Below are 20602 nucleotides of genomic sequence, written 5' to 3'. Positions count from 1 at the left end.
TTCATCCTCCCGAGCTGAAATTCTGTACCCATTGAACATAGGAAGCTATGCCTTTCTACCCTCAGCCCCTAGAAACCACCGTTCTCCTTTTGTCCCTATGATTTGACTATTCTAGATACCTCATATAAGGGGAATCATACAATATTTATCCTTCTATGTCTGGCTTATTTCGCTTAGCGTATCTTCAAGGTTCATCCATGTTGTAGTATGTATCAGGATTTCATTCCATTTTAAGGCTGAATAATCTTCCATTGTATGTACTGAGCACATTTTTTGTTTATCCATTCATCCATTGATGAACCCTTGGGTTGTTTCCACCTTTTGGCTATTGTGAATAATGCCGCTGTGAACGTAGGTGTACAAAGATCTATTTGAGTCCTTGTCTTCAATTTTTTTTTAAAGATTTTATTTTTCCTTTTTCTCCCAAAGCCCCCTGGTACATAGTTGTGTATTTTTAGTTGTGGGTCCTTCTAGTTGTGGTACGTGGGATGCCGCCTCAGCATGGCTTGATGAGTGGTGCCATGTCTGTGCCCAGGATTGGAATTGGTGAGACCCTGGCTCACCGAAGCAGAGCGTGCAAACTTAACCACTCGGCCACCAGGCCGGCCCTGCTTGTCTTCAGTTATTTTGGGTATATATGCAGAAGTAGAATTGCTGGGTCATATGGTAATTCTACGTTGAATTTTTGAGTAACCACCATATTGTTTTCCATGTGGTGGCTGCACCATTCTACGTTCCCACCAGCAATGAATGAGGGTTCTAATTTCTTCATATCCTTGCCAAACACTTGCCATTTTCTGGGTTTTCATTTTTTTTTTTTTGATAATTATCATCCTAATGGGTATGAATTGGTATCTCATTGTGATTTTCATTTCATTTGCATTTCCTGAATGATAAGTGATGTTGAGCATCTTTTCATGTGCTTATTGGCCATCTGTATATCTTCTTTGGAGAAATGTCTATTCAAATTCTTTGCCCATTTTTCAATAAGGTTGTTTATTTTTTGTTCTTGAGTTGTAAGAGTTCTTTATATATACTGGATATCAATCTCTTATCAGGTATATGATTCACAAATATGTTCTCCTGTTCTGTGAGTTGCCTTTTCATTCTCTTGATAGTGTCCTTTGATGCACAAAATTTTTAAATTTTGGTGAGGTATAATTTATCGATTTTTCTTTTGTTACCTATGCTTTTGGTGTCATATCCAAGAAATCATTGCTAAGTTCAATGTCATAAAGATTTTTTCACTATGTTTTCTTCTAGGAGTTTTATAGTTATAGCTATTACATTTAGGTCTTTGATCCATTTGGGGTTAGTTTTTGTTTATGGCATAAAGTAAATATCTAATTCCATTCTTTTGTGAATATCCAGTTTTCCCAGTACCATTAGTTGAAAAGACTGTCCTTTCCCCATTGAATGGTCTTGGCACTCTTGTCAAAAGTCATTTGACTTCATATTTGAGAGTTTACTTTTGGGTTTTCTTTTCTATGCCATTAGCCCATATGTCTGTTTTTATACCAGTACCACACTGTTTTGATTGCTGTATCTTTGTAGTAAGTTTTGAAATCGGCAAGTGTTAGTCCTCCAACTTTTTGTTCTTTTTCACAATTGCTTTTGCCTATTTGAGGTCCCTTGAGATTCCATATAAATTTTAGAAAGAGTTTCTCTATTTCTGCAAAATACATTTTTTTCTTAGGTATTTTATGCTTTTTGTGCTATTGTATGCTATGTGTATGCTATTGTAAATGAAAATGTTTTCTTAATTTCTCTTTTGCATTGTTCCTCATTAGTGTATAGAAATGCAACTGATTTTTGAGTGTTGATTTGGTATCCCGAAATGTTGTTGAACTTGCTTATCAGTTCCAACAGTTTGTGCGTGTGTGTGTGTGTGTGCGTGTGTGTGTAATCTTTAGGGTTTTCTACAACTGGGTTATGTCTGCAAACAGAGATAGTTTTACTTCTTCCTTTCCCAGTTGGATGCTTTTCATTTCTTTTTCTTGCAGAATTACTCTGGCTAGAAATTCCAATAATATTTTGAATAGAAGTGGCAAAAGTGGGCTTTGGTGCCTTGTTCCTGATCTTAGAAGAAACACTTTCAGCCTTTCATCATTCAGTATAATGTTGGGTGTGGATTTTTCATCTACGGCCTTATTATGTTGAGGTAGTTGCTTTATATGCCTAGTTTCTTGAGTGTTTTTATTGGGCTCAGTTTTTTATTTGTAAAAATAGGAAGCTGAATGAGGTGACTCATTCAGCATGGTGAACATGGAAGTGTATTGTTAGATGACCTTTGATATATGACTTAAATTCTTTGAGTCTTGGTTTCTCATTTGTAAAATGGAGATAATAGTATCTACTAGACATAGTTATCCGGCAGATTAAATGAAATGATGTTTGTCGATTGCCTAGAACACATGGAATTTGTTTAATAAATGTTAGTTCATTTGTCCATTCAATTTTGTCATTCCACAAGCATTCATTTAACATCTATCTCTGTAGTCTCTGGGCAAGTTGCTGGGAACACAGAGCTGACCAAGACATAGAACTTGTTCTCAAGATGCTCAAAGTTTATGGATCTCTGTGATCTTTCCCAGTTCCAGTAATCTTTTCTCAGTCATTAATTTACTCAGTAAATACTTTGAAATGTCTACTATAGACCAGCCACAGAGCTAGGCACAAAGCTAGGTGCTGAATAGCCAGTGATGACACCCCCTTCACCCTCCCACTGACAAACACGCACAAAACAGACACGGTCTTTGCCTTCATGAGCTTACAACCCAGTGGTGGAAATAAAGAATAAATAAACAAGTGAACGTATAATTTTGAATTGTGCTTGGTAAGAGCTCTGGAAGAAATGAAGGACTATGAGAGAAAATAATAGAAAGAGAGGGATTGATTGGATGGTTAGAGAAAAGCTTGGTCAGGAGGTGACATAAAGCTGAGACCAGAAAAGAGAGAAGAAGCCAGCGATGGGAGGAGTGGGGAGAGGAGAACCAAGCCAGAGAAGATAGTATGTACAAGTTCTAAGGCGGGAGAGGACATAGTTTGCTAGCAGCACTGAGAGAAGGCCAATGCAGATGGTGCATTCTAAGTTATGGGGAAGAGGTTCAAAATAGTGGAAGTGCAAGGCAGTGGCCAGTGGAAGAAATTTGGATTTCACACAATGGGGAGCCAGGAAGGTTTTCCAGAAGGGTGTGTGACATGATTTGATTTACATTTCAGGAGGTGGACCCTGGATGTTGGAGGGAGGATGGCTTAGAGAGGTCCAGAGTGAAAGCAGGGAATTAAGAGGGGAGGATCTTGTGTTAGTTCTGGGGAGAGATGACAGTAGTTTGGTCTAAGATGTGAGGATAGGGTTTCTGGTTTCCGGTTTGAGCAACTGGAGAGATGGTGGCACATTGAATTCTCTTCTTGTAAATAAATGTTTAGGTCGGATGGATACATTTGTGGTAATCATCACCAGAAAAGTGAGCCCTTGTTATTTTAGGTTAGCTGTGGCCCAGTATTGGATCATTTCTTAGAAGTGTCATGAACCTCTCCTCCTGTGAATCACTCAAGCTTCCTAAGATGTTTCTTTTGCATCCAAGTGTAAATTTAGTCATTCATTCAACACGTATCTTCTAGTCTTGTTATAGGTGCTGGGGATACAGGAGAGAATGAAAAAGCCCAAGGCCTCTGTTCACATGGACTTTATGTTCTACAGATGAGTGGCAAGGATTTTTGTTACATGGGAGTTTCTGTAGGGCACTGCATGGATTTCAAATATTATTTCCTCCTTTTCTTCTTTTTTCTCTTATTTATTTCTTTTTCTTTTCCTTTGTTTCAAGAAAAAAGAACAATTAGTAAGCACTCGTACTTAGGGACCAGAATAACTTGGGCTCATATTTAAGCGCAATCATTTCCCAGCTGTGTGACCTTGGCAAGTTACTTCGTATCTCTGAGACTCAGTTTCCCTTTTTAATTTACGAGGAAAATAAGGGAGAACTTGGACTTGCAGGCATTTGTGAGGATTAAACTCACGTCCAGGGCAGGGTCTGTCGAATTGCAGGTGCTCAATAAGTGGTAACTATTATTAATAATAATAACATTATGATTACTGATTGATTTGTTATTGACATTCTGGGCTAGATGCCCACTGAGAAAGCGCAGCCGAGTCCAAACTTTCTGATCACGGGGAGGTCCTGGCTGTTGGAAAAGAGCTTGACCTGGGGTTAATCCAGCCTCTGACATTTCTTATCCTCCTGACCTTGAACAAATGCCCTCCCAACTCTCAGCTGTAGTTTGCCCATTTGAAAATTGGGAACGGTAATATCTGACTCAGAGTACTCCTGTAAGGATCAAAGAAAAAGTGTGCGTGACAGTAGTCACGAGCACAGTGTAGCAATCACTCCCACAGGTGGTCGTTAAGACCAGGGGGTCTGCAGCGGGACTTGTGGGGTTTAAACCTTGACTCTTGCACTTAACGGTTGGTGAATTTGGGCAAGTTACTTAACCCATGTGCCTCAGTTTCCTCTGTAGGAAAAGAGATCTGTAAAAATCTGTAAAAGGGAGATTATATAGTACCTACCTTGTCGTGTGGTTTGAGGATTAAATGAGTTAAGATACCTAAAGTGCTCAGTGCCTGGCATATACCAGCACTCCATGGTGGCTATTATTATTATCAGTATAACTACTATAATCATCTCGGCTGCCCTCTGTCAGAAAGTCTGTAGATTGCCTTATAAAACCATTCATAATCTCTCCTCTCGCCCTCACCCCCATCCCCATATTAAGTGAATGAGGCCTTTAAAAAAAAGAGAGAGAGAAAGAGCCCCACCCACAGCCTGAAATTCCCCTATTGGGAGTGCTTTCCCCAGCTCCTGCTTGCAGTGACACCACCTGAGGGGACCCCCCCCCCCACCCCATGGCGTCAGCAACAGGCCCGCCAGAGATCTGACAGATGTTTCTGCTTTTCAGACCCAGGCATTTCCTCTCTTCGAGGAGCACATGCCAGCACAGTCAATATCTGGAAACCTGCTGCTTCACAGTAGGGCTGAGGACTAAACTGGTACTTTACTCGAAAATGGTAATAAAGCAATTTGAATTGCTTTTCATCCTCCTTGCTCTTAACGGCTTTTAGGTTCATATGAGACCAATCAATTAATCCTGCTTCAGAGCTACAGGAATGGGGTGTTTCTAGCCTCAGAATAGGAGATGTGCCCATAGCAGAGATTTTCCAGTGCTCTCCCACAAGGACCACCCTGAGCCTAGCGTCCGGGGCAGTGGTGGGTGGAGGTGCCCACTGGGGCAGTGCCATATTCTTGCAATCTGGCCGGCTCCCCAGGTGCTAATGAATTGCCTCTGCTCCAAAAGTGAACCATAACTGACTCCGCTTCGCACGTCCCCTCCTTGCACGCTCACCTCCTTCAACCCCAGGCTTCTGTCTGGGAGAGTTAATAAGATAGAGATGATGATCCACCTGGATGGAAACTGATGAGCAAATAAAAAAGGAACTGCCTTTTCCTTCCTGACCAAGGGCGAGGAAGTTCATTTGAAAGCTTCTTCCCTGGCCTTGGAGAAGTTCTCATGCATCCTAACATCCGCAGGGCTGTGCCGGGTGCATCAGAGCTCTCAGAGCATAATGGATGAAGTGAATTAAAATAGAAATGAAATGAAAACTTGGAAAAGATGGAAGTTAGGGCAGAACGTTTTCCCTTCTCTTGACCAAGTATTGATTGTTATTCTTTTAGGAATTAATTTCCTAAAAAAAAATCTTAGGACCAAAAGACAAGTGATTAATCCTTCAATGGAAGGTAACAGATTGAAACTGATCAACGCGAGTAGACTGACTCGTTGGCTCTCCTGCAGACATATTGGTGATGGGACGAACTGATGTTTCTTCCTGGTTGTGGAGTCAGTGTGGGGTATTTCTCCTTCTCAGCACAGATTTTTGCCAGAAGTTGTCTCAAGACCTCAAGCACAACTTGTTTAGACATTTTCCAGTTGTAATTTTTTTTCTAGGCTGTTAAAAATATTGACTTTGACAGCTTTAAAATGATGGCCTCAAAATTGGAATAATTTATATTCTGGAATTAAGATAATTCAGGCATTTCTGCTGGCTACGACAGAGTGTAGGAGCCAGTTGTATAAATCCCAGATTTGAAGGAGACGGAGCCATTAGCATAGATTGGTCTGCGGTGGGTATTCAGAGCAGTCACCTTCTCATGTAAATGGATCTTTATGTGTCTCCCAGGCAGGCCCAGATTCTGAGCTATTTTCGGAGCTCCTTTAGGATCAGGTGATGTGGAAGAGGGTGGGTGAAGGCCGAGGACTCAGGCCACACTCCTGTTGCTGGCCTCTTGGTGTTCTGCAAGACACATGGAAGGCCTGAAGAAAAATTCTAGCCACTGTCTGGCCGTTGTGTGTTTACCTTAGATGTTCTCCTCCTTAACTCCTGGGTCTCAGTCCCAGGGAGTCAACATAGAAGGCATTCAGACCAGCTCCATGGTCCTGGCCCTGGCCCAGTGCTCTCTGCCAGATTCTAAACACACCTGCTAAACAGATTCTTTTCTCTCAGCACTCTGCTGACATTTTCAGCTGGAACCAAAGTCCCTCTCTTGGTCCACAGCATTCCTCCGCCTGCTCACTGGATCATTTGTCCACCCCATTCCTCAGGAGCTGCTCCTTGATTCTGACTGGAAATTCCTTCTAAATCAAAAGAAAACCTGATCCAAACCTGAGGGACGGCTGGGAAATGATTGAATGTTAATCATCTTCTGTAGGAAAAAAACGAAAGCAAGAGCTTCCTGTTCAGAGTTCTTCCTCCTTCTCCTTGGGACCAGGGGCCTTCGCCTGAAGTTGACCTGAGGTGTCATGCACATTTGACACATGAAAAAAACTCAGAAAAGCTCAAGAATTTGTCCGAAGACTCCTAATTGGTGACTGGGCTAGATGGACCCCAAGCCTGTGGTTAGGGAGTTTCACCTGTCACCTCTAACAAAGATGTAGATGACTGAGCCAGTCACCTCCATGGAATTCAGCCTGTAGAAGGGATATCCGAGATGACAAGGGCCTCTGCCAAATATGTGGTGTGTGGGTGAGTTTGAATTCAAATCAGTCATAGCATCATTGGCCTTTGGGGTTTTATGATTGGAAGGGATATTAGAAGCCATTTAATTCAGTTCTTTAAGTAACACCAGTGCCTGAAACCCTTAAGTATATGGCAAGTAGTTTTCAACTGCAGATGATTTTGATGCTCAGGGGACATTAGGCAATGTCTGGAGACATTTTTAGTTGTCACAGCTTGGATGGAGGTGCCACTGGGTAGTAGAGGCCAGGATGCTGCTAAACATCCTGCAAAGCTCAGGACAGCCCCTTTCCTCAGGACAACAAATCACCTGGCTTAAAATGTCAGTAATACCGAGGTCAGAAACTCTAATGCATGGGAAGGTGAGATGATAAAAGCATAGCTATCAGAGATAATCTGGACCAAGGCCCTCACTCTTATAGCAGGAAAAAGTGGCCCAGAATCGTAAAGCCACTTACTCTTGATCACACAGCAAAATTTTGGGAGAGCTGGATCTAGATGCCATTTGGGATGAGCATACGCAATATCTATATAATAATAAAGTGAAAAATTGTTTGTAAATGCAATGCATTTATAAAAAATGTACAAAAAATGTTGATCTCTATTATTACCAGGTATAGTCAAATTTTTTCTGCATATATAGTTACAACAGACATGAAAGGAAGATACTGCACAGAAATAATTCCTATTAAAAAAAAAAACTATTGAAGAAACTGAGGTACAGAAAGGGAAACAAACCAGCTCAAAACCTCACAGCTCGTAAGTGGCAGAGCTTGGAAGTGAACCCGTTTTTCTCTTACTCTTAATCAAAGGCCTTTGGAATGATCAACCCAGGCCTTGGTTATTCCCATTCCTGAGGAGGCATGAAAAAAACAAAGTTTATGCCCTTATATGTGAGAACTGTAGGCTATTCAGACATCTTTTACTGTATCACAGTCATCTGCATTTGATATATCTTTTGAGTCCACTGCTTTGAAAGGTACTGCATTTACCCTTACAGGCACTTCTGTTGGGTGTATAAATGGCTCTAAAATTTCTGGAAGATAATTAAGTACCACATATGAAGAGCCACCCTTTGATACAGTGATTTTACTCATTGGAATCTGTCCTAAGAAAACAATCAGAGCTGCAGATAGATTTATGCATGGAGATATTATGATAATAATAATGGCTGGGATTTATCGAGCTCACACCATATGCCAGCCACTGTGTTAAGTGTATTACGTGTATCATCTTATTTACTCCTCATAACAACACTATGAGGTATTATTCTCTTCCCCATTTATATACATGAAGCTGGGGCTTAGAAAGACTCAGTAATTTGGCCAACGTTACTTGGCTACTATGCGGTACAGGGAATTCAAAGCTGGGCAGCCCGATTCAAGGGGTTTCTTCATTTTAATGACTATGCAATACTGACTGATAGCAGTAAATCACAACTTTATTGGGAAAAATTGGAAGGAAGCTGGATGTCTAACATTAGCGCACTTGGTAGGTGAATTATGACCTATTTCCCTCTTGTGATATTTTGGCCCAAAGTCACCTTGACCGCGCCTTCCGTGGGTAACAAAGACACCAGATGTAGATGCGCTTAGAGGCTTTGCAGATAGTTCACACTTGGGATAATGTTTAGAACCTGACTCTGGTCACGGGAAGGAGAATGCAGCAGGCTGGAAACCAGACAGACCTCAGCTGCAGTCCTGGTTTGGCACACCCTAGTTCAGCCTTTGATGACTCATCTTTCCTTCACTAAACCTCACATGAAAATGAAGAAGTCACATCCACCCCTTGGGGTTGCTGTGTGGAGTCCTGGACTTACAGAAGCGCTTGGTGGAGAGCAGTAGGTGCTCACTAAGAGTTAGGCGGCTGGGTGGCAGAGGTGGAGTCCTCTACTGGCTGGGGCTCTGCGGAGCAAGGCTTGCTGGTGTCCCAGGGAAGAGGATTTCTGGCTGCGCTCTGGGATGAGGAAGAAAGGGGAAGCCACCTGAGAACCCCACTTTCTTGCGGCAAAGTCCTGTGAGCAGCTTTAGAACAATGTAACTAGCATGACTGGCTGTGGGAATTTATACAAGCAGACTGAAAACTCCAGAGACCGGAAAGAGTGGGCTCTTTCTTCTGTCCCTTGGACCCAGCCTGGCTGTGCATTTGAGGGGGAGAAGCTTGTGTAATAGGGAGCTGCCTCTGACACCTGCCCCAGCCTCAGACCAGAACTGCTGGTTCCCAGCTCCTGAGAATGGACCTTAGGATGCTACTGCAGTGACTGGACTCACACTTCCTCATCAGTCCCAGAACGATCTCTGCTTCAGAGGTGACTCAGCGGGGGAAAGGCCAGGGCTGGTGGCCCCTTATCACAAGGAGTTGACTCAGAGTGTGAGAGCTGGAGGAGGCCTTGGAGACAAATCATCCTGGCCAGCTCCTCCACTTGGGACATGAAAGAGGCTCAGAGAGGAGAAGGGACTTGTTGAATGTCCAGCCAGCTACCAAGTGACCATGCCAGAATGCCATCCCAAGCACTCCTCACTCAGAGTCCAGAAAAGTTGTCTTCTGACACCGTAATGCTGTTTATTTGTAATCTTGGAGGACCTATTTGTTAAATTTTGTGTCTTTACTCAATTTAAGGAGCTTACAGACTTTTGCACACTCAAAACATGTATGGTGAACACAGAGAAGTATGTACCCGTCGTGTCAATGAGTGCTGGCAATTCTATCCAAAAATGTCTCTTGAATCCATTTCCCTCCGTCTAGTTCAGACCTCTTTCTGGATCTTTGTGATTGTCTAACTGGTTGTCCTATCTTCAATAACAGCTTCTCTCCTGGGACCTTTTATCAACTCTGCCACCAGAATCATTTTTCAAGGAAATCTTTTCATGGTCCCATTGCTTAGTGGACAAACTCAAACGTCTTTGGAGGATACATTCAAGGCCTTTTATAATCTAAGGCCATCCTCCCTTGCCAGGCTCCTGACTCATAGTTCTGCCCATCCGTGCATGATACACTCCTGTCACACTGGACAATCCACAATAGCTGCTCCATGCCTTTTTTCCACAGTGTTCCCTCTGCCTGGAAGGCCTGTCTCTTATGAATCAGCCCAGAAAACTTTTGTTCATTCTTGAAGCACAGCACAAATATCACCTCTTCCATGAAGCCCTCCCTCACACCTTTCCAGGCAAAATCAAACACCCTCTCCCCTCTGTTTCTCCAGTGCTATGTGTACACTTTCATTACTGCTCTCAGATCATATTGAGGGGAGTTAGCTATTTTCTGACTCACTGAGGAGGCTGTGAGGGAGCATTTTCACAGCAGGACTATGTCTGTCTCATCCACTGCTGAGTTCTAGCATAGCACCTAAAGCAGAACAAGTGTTCGACAGGGTTTTCTGATTTAATGAATAAATTATTGAATTAACATAAATAAAATCATGTATTGATTGTCTGTTGTCCTGTTAAACAAAATATCTAGATAGATGTTCACCAAAGTTGAGGGTATGTTTGGGATGGTCTGAATTAAATTGTAGTCTATGTAGGGTAGAGAAATTTGCACGGATAGAGAAAATACTAGTGATTTTAAATGTAAGCCTCAACTAAAACTCCTAAGGGAAGATGCTTTGAAATGCCGGTGTGGGATAGAAATGGAACTGCTTCTCCTGTGGGCAACTCTACATGCACACGTTCAGGGCGAGTAATGGCACATGTTTAGTAGATAATGAAGATGAGATGATTTCCAAATGCAGTACCAGGAAGGCCAACTAGAATGCAATACAGCGTTTGAGTGAGTCTGATGAATGCCACAAAGTACTGGTGGTAGTAATGTGCTCTAGGCTGTCACTGCGGGAGAGCCCGTCCTTATCAAGGACAGCTTCTTGAAGGAAATAAGCCTTGAGATAGACTCCCCTCCACCACAGCCACCAAACAGGGACCAAATATTTAATGCCTCATGGCTTTAGATGTAATCTTCTGACTTACATGTGGTGGATCTGACCTCCTGAGTTTTGAACCTTTATATTTAAGACATTAACTTTTGGGGGGACTTCCAGTTCTTGAGTCAGGCTATATTCAGAGAAGAAATGAAAGCTAGAAAGTTTCAACCAGCATTTTCCTAGAGCTTAACCATCAGCCTCAGGTGATTTAATTGATAATCAAGTCTTTCAAATGCTCATTCTTGTCATCCACTAATATTTTATATTTTCCCATAGATATGTGGAAATGGGTTTAGAAGACAGAGATGAGAAATGAATTCATTGAATTTTTAAAAATTATGATATTGTTGAAGGTTGATGGTTGACATCCTTTGCTAAAAAGATTTGGGTCATTATTTTTATCTGTCCATTCGATCCGATTTTTCATTGGATAGGTGACAGTGGGCTGGGTTGAACAATACTTCCTTATAGTAACAGAGCACAGGATGCTCTTACATTTGCTGTTTTCCTGTATCTTCCTAACAACTTGGGATAGAGGACGTAACAGACCCATTTTACAGATAAGGAGTCTAAAGTACAGAGTGGTTAGTAGTTTTCTAAAGTAAGTGGCACGGATGAGACTTAAGCCTGGATTTGGCGACTTCCCTTGTAATGCTCTTGGGCGCTTTATTGCTCCTGGATTTCCATCCTGTCTCCATCATATCTACAAAGGGATATGATCTGGAGTAGGTTTCTCTACTCTCTGAGCTTCAGTTTCTTCCTCTGTAAAATGGACATTTTAGTTCCTCCCTCTCAGGATGCTCTGAACGCCATTTAGGAAACACAAAGCATGAGGAAGGAAATAAGACTAGCAAACCTAAATAAATGCAATGGATCCCCCTTGTGTGGCTGAAATGTGGGGGGGGGAGGCTGAAGTGGTGAGACTTGAGGGTCTTAAAGTAGGCATATGTCACATAGTTCAAGATGTCATAGAGTTCGCATTTTATCCCAAGGGCAATGGAGAGTCCTGAAGGTTGAAAGAAGATTATTTAAGAACATGGGGGATATTTCCATCTTTTAGCAGAGTCTTTCTGGTATGAGCTCTTACAAGAGTGTCCCAATCGGTCTCCCACTCTTCCTTCTGTACCTCTCCAGTCCAGCCTCACAGTGACACTTCTGCACCACCTCCCACCAACTCAATCTCCTGCTTACAAGCCTTCACCAGCTCTGCTTCTCTCACGGGATGAAAGTACAAACTGTATCCTGGCATTCAAGGCTCTTCACCCCATTGGCCCTGCCAACCCTTCTGGTTTCATGTTGCTCCTCCCGGCCTCAGCTTCAGCAGCCCCTGTGCAGCGGCTCATCCCGATGAAAACCCCATGACTGTCACAGCTGTTTCTTGCCTTTGTACACACTGCTCCTGGGGGTGGAATATTTTATTCTGGTGTCCTCCAGGGGATCCACTTCTCATCATTGTCCAAACCCAGCTCAGCCAGCCCTGTTCCATTTTACTGTAATTAGGTGTCTGTCTCCTCCATCAGACTGTGAACTCCTCAAGAATAGTGGTATGCCTTAATTCATCTCGCAGCCTTTAACATGCAGCACCGTGCTCAGCACAGTGTGGACACAGCAAATGCGCAATGAACCAGAATGGGCTCTGGAGCCAGACTGCTGAGTTCTAACTCCAGCTCTGATACTTACCAGCTGCGCAGTTAACGTAACCTCTCTGTGCCTCAGTTTCTTCATTTGTAAAGTGTACCTACCTTCTGAGATTGATTGTATATATGTATATATTTATGTTTACTAGTGGTATTACTTGGTGGTATCATATGGTGATATATATATATATAAGGCATATAGTGGATAGTGACTAACATATAGTACGTATGTATGTGTGTATAGGTGGATATAGTTATAGAGTATAGAGTGACAATAAAAGGACATGGTACATAGTAAGTCTCATCAAAGTTAGATATTGTTAGTAACTTGATGACAGCCTATGCATTGGAAGCCATAGAATGTTCAATGATTTTCTCCTCCTTTGGATTTACTGTGAGTATTGGAGATACAATAGGATTTGGGATAGAGCAATCTATGAAGTTAGAAGTTCAATTTACAATAAATTTTTGCTTTTAGCAAGGTGAACATCTGCATTTCCTCAGCCTGCAAAAAGGAAGGATGTCTAGACAGGTGAGTGAAAAACTGAAACAGAGTCTTGGAAGGGGAGATGGGCTCCATTTCCCTGGGGTTACCATCGATGAATGCACTCAAGCTGGACCACTCTGATGACACATACGGGTGGCATCTAGACAGAGATGGCTCTGGGCCTAATAGTGAAGTGGCTGAAGTCTGTCTTTGGCAAACCCTTTCTCTTGCCCTTTGCCTACTTGCGCACCTCAGAGTTCTAGCTTCAGATCTTGCTTAACCCTCCTTACTTCTCAATCAAAGCTCACTGTCTGCATTCTCAATCTCTCAAGATCCTGCTTTATTTCTGCAGTGGTGTGATAGTTTATGGCAAATGGCTCTTCAGATTAATATGTTCCAGTTGCCACTTCAGAGTCTTCCCGGCTGTAAAGACTCCTTTAGCATGCCCTAGCAGACTCGTCATGAAATGTTTACATACCTAGCCTCTCAACTGAAGGTCACCACTGGGGATTTCAGTGTCCAGCCCTATGTTGACATTTCTGATGACATAGGGATTAGCCCATTTTCAGCAATACACCATGTCCCATAAATGACCACCCATTTCAAGTATATGTGAAACTTGACCAGCCATCCCCAAGACTAGACCCATTCCACATTTCTGGAGGCCCAGATAACTGATGGATAACTTACAAGTAGGTTCAGATATGCGTGGGAAATGGCTCATGTGTGGTGGTGGTGGGTAGCAGTGGGGAATAGGGACAAATAAGAAAGAAGGAAACCTACCAGAACCTCCAAGAAAGGTGCTCGTACTCCATTTGGCTGACCTCCATCTCAGGAAGAGCTCTAGATGGCAAATAAAGGGAGAGAATGTATTATATTATGAAACTAATGGTCCAATCTTGAATAAATTGAATGATTGCATTATAAATAATATATAACATATAAAGCCAAAAATGCTTGTTCTGTAGACCTGTTTATTCAGCGCTAAGATATGTATCCTGGGCCACTTTCTCTTTTTCCCATTAAAAAATCTATTTCACTGAAAAAATACAGCATCCTCCTGACATAAATTCTGATGTAATTTTTCAGAAATGTGAAACTTGATGAAAATAGGGAGCTTCTCTACAAAGGCCTTGCAAACCAGCTGGTTAATTTTTATCTGAAAGAACAAAGGAGGATGGAAAGTGAGACTGTGTGTATTTGGGGGGGGGGTGGAATTGGGAGGTGTGGATTGTAGTTCCCTCTCTTTCACTAACTGGCTGTGTTACCTTGGGCGAGTCACTATTAAACCTCTCTGACATAGACTTACCCCATTTGAAAACTGCTGTTTAGACTAGAAGATCATGAAATTCCTTTCTTGATCTCTGGTGAAAATATATAGTAGCTCCCAGGGGCTGGAAGAGTCTTCAGAATTTACCTTTTCTATCCTCTTGCCCAAAATGAGCACCAAAAGCCCTCTGTGTTGCTTAGAGCTTTTCCCATCACTTTTCTTAAAAAATCACCCAGAAAGAGATTCTACTACTTGCCTTCGTTGCCCAGTCCACTGTTTAGCAACCCTTCCCATCTACTGGAGTTCTTCCTTTTACACTGAACATTGTAGACTGCTTTAAAGAACACACACATGCGCGTGCATGCACACACACACACACACACACACTCTCTCCTGACTGCAGAGGACTATTCAAATGCAACAGGTGCAATGAGTTATAGATCTTACAAAGAACACAAAGAAGCACCCAGTCAGCAGGAACAGCGGTTGCCAAGAATTTAATTCATCAGTACAAATCCAAATTTACAAAGAACTAATCCCACATAATGGATCAAGGACAAAAAAAGAAGGATTAATGGGGGAAAAGGGAGTTTCTGAAAATTCACATCTCAAGTCCCCTAAACTCCTCATTTGGCCTGCTTCATTTTCTTTCTTTTCCCAGGAGACGTTAATTTATTTTTCTTGAGAAAAATCAAGTTGACTGTGATGAATAGTTGCAACCTAAGAACGTGCATGCGCTCAACTGCTCTGAAGTTGGTGTGAATGTATCTGGGTGTGGAATAACGTTTGTGTCGGGAATGTGGGAAGATCGCATTTGAACCTAATGAGTCCCTTCCTCATGACTTGCATTGCCGCTGAAGTCAGGGCAAAAATCTGTTTCTTCTCAAGTGAAAAGAAACCTTTCTCTCAGCCGTGGAAAGAATATTCTTCTGGTGACAACCCAAAGTGAACGGCTCAGTTGGCCACTGGACAACGTTCTCTTCTACACTCACTATCAGCCCTTTACTGGGTAACAAAGCCTGCTCAGGCTGGAAATCATCCTCGCCTTGTTGGTTTTAGAGTTTACAGTTTTCACTCTTTTCCTCACAGCCGTACCTTGGGTTGACCTAGTTTAAGAGGAATGGAAGGAGAACGACTTCTTGACAAAGGCCCCTGCCTCGGCCTTAGGGACTTGGATCTTCCTTCACTTTCCCAGTATTCTTTTTAGTGCACTTTGCTGGACTTTCATAGTCTCACTTGTCTCTAAATTCTTGTCTCCTAGGATATGAGTCCTATTCTCTACTCTTCATCTCATTCATATCCCTGACTTTAAACAATGTACTTCTGTAGATGACCCCCAAATCCTCATCTCTCATTTTCATTTTTCTCTCAACCTTCCAACTCTCTATACGAAATTGAATAATTAAACATGGCTTTCTAGATGTTTTACAGCCACTTCAAGTGCCACTTGTCCCAAACTGAATGCATCATATTTCTCCTTAAACAAAAACTGCTCCTCTGTCCAGTTGCCCAAGGGAAGGGACTCAAGCCTATAGTCACCCTTACTGGAGAGTCACTTTACTTCTTATTTTTCTTGCTTTCTTACTTTCCCGGGTTTTCCATCTCTTCTTTTGTACTCCCATATACACTGAGAGCACACTTTTACATTAATTACTTCTCTCTCTTTCTTCATTTTGCCACCAGCTACCGTCATTTATTTTTGAAGAGAAAACTGAATTATGCTAAATGTGCATTCTATTGTAACTATCTGTTAAAATGCCTGTCTTTCCCATAAGAGGGTGGGTTTTCTCAGGGTCAGGTGTATTTTTGTTATACCAATGATCTAGTCTAGTCTTTAGTGTTGGGTCTCAAAATGATGCCCAAAGACAGACTCCAACCCTTGGATGCATTCAGTTGAGACTGCACAGTGTTTTTTGTTTTGCTTTTTTTTTTGTAAAAGAAATCATTTGTCAACTTAAAATAAAATGAAGACATTTTATTCAAAATCTGTTTTTCAAATTTGCCTTGAATAATGAGAATGACTGATAATGCTGAACCCCCATTCCTACTCAGCAACAATGGGTGGGGGTTGAAGAGTGAGTACTAGCTTTAAACAGAGCATGTCTGCTGGACTGTGCCCCGCTCCCCACCACTCCCCAGTGAACCCCAATACTCAGCCCACTTCCTCATGTAAGTCACCTACCTCTCATGTTACCTGTAGGCAACTGAGTTTGTGTTTCCTGTTGACATTCAAAGTAGGTACCCAGAAGATGTTTATTGAATAAACTCTACATCGCTATAGAATTTCTGAGTGATACAGGATCTAAAGATTTTCCAGTTCCACAGTCCCATTAGATGTTAAAGTTTCTACAGCCAGTTTAGGGATTTGTTTCAATTCCCTGACAATTAATGCCATTGCATGCAAACTCTAGTGGCAACCAGTTTCCTGCCTTCACAGGAAGCTTGTCTCTTCATACACAGTCAGAAAGCTCTAATTTTTGGAAAGGTCCTTCTTGAATTGAGTTGAAGTCAATTAGACATCACTAAATGGAGGTATTAGAATGCTGAGTAGAAAGAAGCAGATTTTTAGGAGTTTGGAGGATCTAGAGATCACATCAGTTTGGGAAGAGAAAGGATCCTAGAGAGTTCTTTGAAATTGGTGGCACTGAAAATGGGCATTGAAGGAAGATTTGGGTTTTTCTAGGGGAGGATTCAAAGAAGACTATCATAAAGGAAGAAAACAACGAGAACAAACATGCCGGTGTGGTAAGTGTAGGGTGCACTGCTAACAGCTCGGGTGGTCCAGGTTGGCTGATGCATGCAACGGAAGATGGAAGAGAACCTGTAGGATGAAGGGTTACAGAGTTCTAAGGAGGGGTTTAGCAGGCCTTTCTTTGCACTCCTACTTACTGCTCATTTCCATTTCCAGCACTTCTCCTAACTACCTTCTCCACTGCTCCAGTTTCTAGTTTCAATTGCCTCACATCTGCGGTCCCAGTGATGCTTCCTTGGCTGATCCTTCATCATGCACATTCTTGTTCCCGTATAATGCATCTTGCCTGCCAAAGCCAGGACAATCTTCTTAAAATAACATTCTGATTAAGTATTAGGTAATTCTCCTGTCAAAGTCACCTGCTTTATTGTTTTGCTTAATTTTTAAACTCCCTCTCTGAGTTTCAGTGATGTAAACCCATGCTACCTGCATAAACTTATTTTCCACTAGTTCCCCCACACTCTTCTCTGTGGCTAAATGAACTCCTCGTTAATTTATACACCTACACACATGCAGCATGGCTCAGGTGGTCCAGGCTTCTGATTTGTGAAATTTGCCTCTGTCTTCTACTAGCTGAATGGGCTTATTCCTTAACTGAGTCTCAGTTTTCCAATATTTTAAAAATTGGGCTTAATATGACCAATCTGATGAGGATTTTGAGAAGATTGAGGTGAAATGGCTTCTATTCTTTGAAGCTCTTTCTGGTTACCCCAACAATTAAGCATTCCTCTTCTCAACACATGCCTTGTCCAGAACTTCCATACATCTCTCAATGGACTGTATTCCAATTATTTGATAATAACACCTAACCTTTCCGAATACTAATTTTCAGGCACTGGAATAAACACTTCACATGTATTTTTTTTTCCCACACAGTCCTATAATCTAGCCCCATGAGAGAGAGAGGTATGGTAGTCATCCAATTTATAACTCTTTGAAGGCAAAGAACATGTTAAATTCTTTTTTGTATCTTTTGTGGAAAGCATTTTCTTGGCAGGTGATAGAAGCTTGCAGTAGACAGATTTCTAAGAGGGTCTCCAAAGATCACACCCGCTGGAATACATGCCCCATATAATCTCCTCCCCTCTAGTGTGGGCGGGAACTGTTAATATGATGGATGTGACATATCTGTTAATATGATGGATGTCACTCCTATGGTTAGGCGACATTATATGCTAAAGGTGAAAGTATCTTAATGGTCTCATGACTCCCTAGCCTGCAGTGTAGATTTGTGAGACATCTGTCTACACTTGGTAGTTGAAATAATGGCTAGGGCTGAGCTTGGCAAGAGAAAGAGTGTGGAGGAAGAAGAGGAATATAGGTGGACCATTGCCTATCACATCTACACTAGCAGAAGAGACGAAGAATTACTGAAAAAAAGAAATAGAGGAACAGCTTAGGATAAAGCATTAATCCAGAAATTAACAAAGTAGTATTTTAAGAGTTATAAATTACCCATCGCCCAGTGGACCTTAAATTCATATTAATTTTTCATTTTCTTTCTTTTCCTCTACTATCATTCCTGGTAATTAAAATACTTTTTCAAGAATGTCTTATATTTTGCAAAATATTTTTTAATGTAATCTTATCATAAGTTAATGAGGTAGATATCATTATTCCCATTTTATAAGTGTGTAAACCAGAATATGGGGACATGAAATAGCTTGTCCAAAACTCAGTCACCTGATCTATGACTAAGTCAGAATTCACATCCAAGTCTCTGACTCCTATTGCCCTATCTTTCTAATATCCACAAAGACAAGCATAAAGTGTCATTGTCTGTCCAAATATAACTCAACCATATTCTGAGCTGCTGGCTGTCTTGGAGGCTGAAAGAGGTACGAGGAGCAGCAGAGAAAGAGGGAGAAGGCTCTGATGAAGGCAACACAGTCCTTCAGGGCGCAGCAGTCAGGAATCTTTGTGTTCATAAGAAGCAATTGAAATAAAAAATAGTAGCACCTATCAGTAAAGCAAAGGATGTATACGCAAATGAAAGAACACACTTTTCTGAGCTTTAGGAATTCGCTGAGATTTAAGACTTTCCTTTCTGAAAATGATCAATGAGGTTGTAGTTGCCTAGAAAAAATATTGCACACGGCAGTGGAGGCTGGTAAAAGAGAACTAGAGGAGAATATTTTAGGCTTCCCCAGATTCTTCAACTTGCAAGTCAATGAACTTCTCCCCAGGAAGCTGGAGATGCCATTCTTGCCTCTGTGGCTTCAGGGTCCTATGAAAGACATGACGGGCTAACATTTACTCATCTATTACTGTAGAAAATTGAGTAAAAGCTTTTCCATCTCCAAATCAAGTATCAGTTATCAGCAAATTGCCTTTTCTGCTGTAGACAATTCTGTGTTCAACTCAAAAGGCTTTTGCTTTTCTCATTAGGGGCACAGAACAATAGTAATAGAAATGATAATGATGACGATAATCATGATGGATATTGAATACTCTCTAAGTGCCAGGCATTGTGGCGCATGACTTATAGATTTGATTTTATTTAATCATCGCAATAATCCTGAGGGATTTTTATTTTTATCTCCATTTTGCAAATGAGGAAACTGAGGCTTGGGAAGGTTCCGTGATATACTGGAGGACACACGGCTAGGAGAGGATAGAGCGAAGTTTTCAATAAGATTTGACTCCACAGCCCTCTGGCTCTTAATCACTGAGCTCTATGACCCCTGGGCTAAGTAACCACTGAGTTGTATGACCATACAGATATATGACCACTGAGCTATGTGCCAAAATGCTGCCCCACACAGATGGCTTTCGGTGTAAAAGTAAACACATTCCTGTGTCTAGCTGTCACAATGAGCATCTTTTTTTTTTCTTCTTCTGTTTGATGAGCTGATAGTAACTTTAGGTCAATAAAACACTATTAGAGATTCAAGAAAACATGTGATATGGAGCCTGCTGTCTCATCTCTGTGCCTTACCAGCTGTGGGAACTTGATCGGTTCAATTCAGCTAATGGTTATAGAGCACGGACTGTGTGCCAGAGGCTTTGATAGGTCCCTGCTTCCATGAAGCTTAGAGGGAAGACAGGCATTAAGCAATTAGACATGAGTGAGTGTTAAGACAGGCTGTTCTGGAAACATCCAGCGAGGAGATCTACCCTGGTCACTTAATGGTTTGACCAAGCGTAGTTTACCTATCGAAAGAATGGAGATGATGGTAATATCTGCTCTCCCCATTTCATAAAAAGCAAACAAAGTGTTGTATTATGACTGTACTGTGTGACCTGTAAAAAATGTAAATGTTAATTATCCTATTATCTGAAATGGTTATTGTGAGATTGATAAGATCCCCTGTGAGTTGTTAATCTCCCCATTACATATTACTTGTCTGAAGGTATTATACCCCTAATTTGTAGTTTTAAGAAATAAATTCTTAGAAGGTATCAATTCAACGCTACACATTAGCCAGAATGTGCACATTAGCCAGCTTATGGGCTTTCGAAGTAATGTGTGCC

This window comes from Equus quagga, chromosome 1 (genome assembly GCF_021613505.1).
Source record: "Equus quagga isolate Etosha38 chromosome 1, UCLA_HA_Equagga_1.0, whole genome shotgun sequence".
Taxonomy (NCBI): domain Eukaryota; kingdom Metazoa; phylum Chordata; class Mammalia; order Perissodactyla; family Equidae; genus Equus; species Equus quagga.
This window is presented reverse-complemented; position numbering follows the sequence as displayed.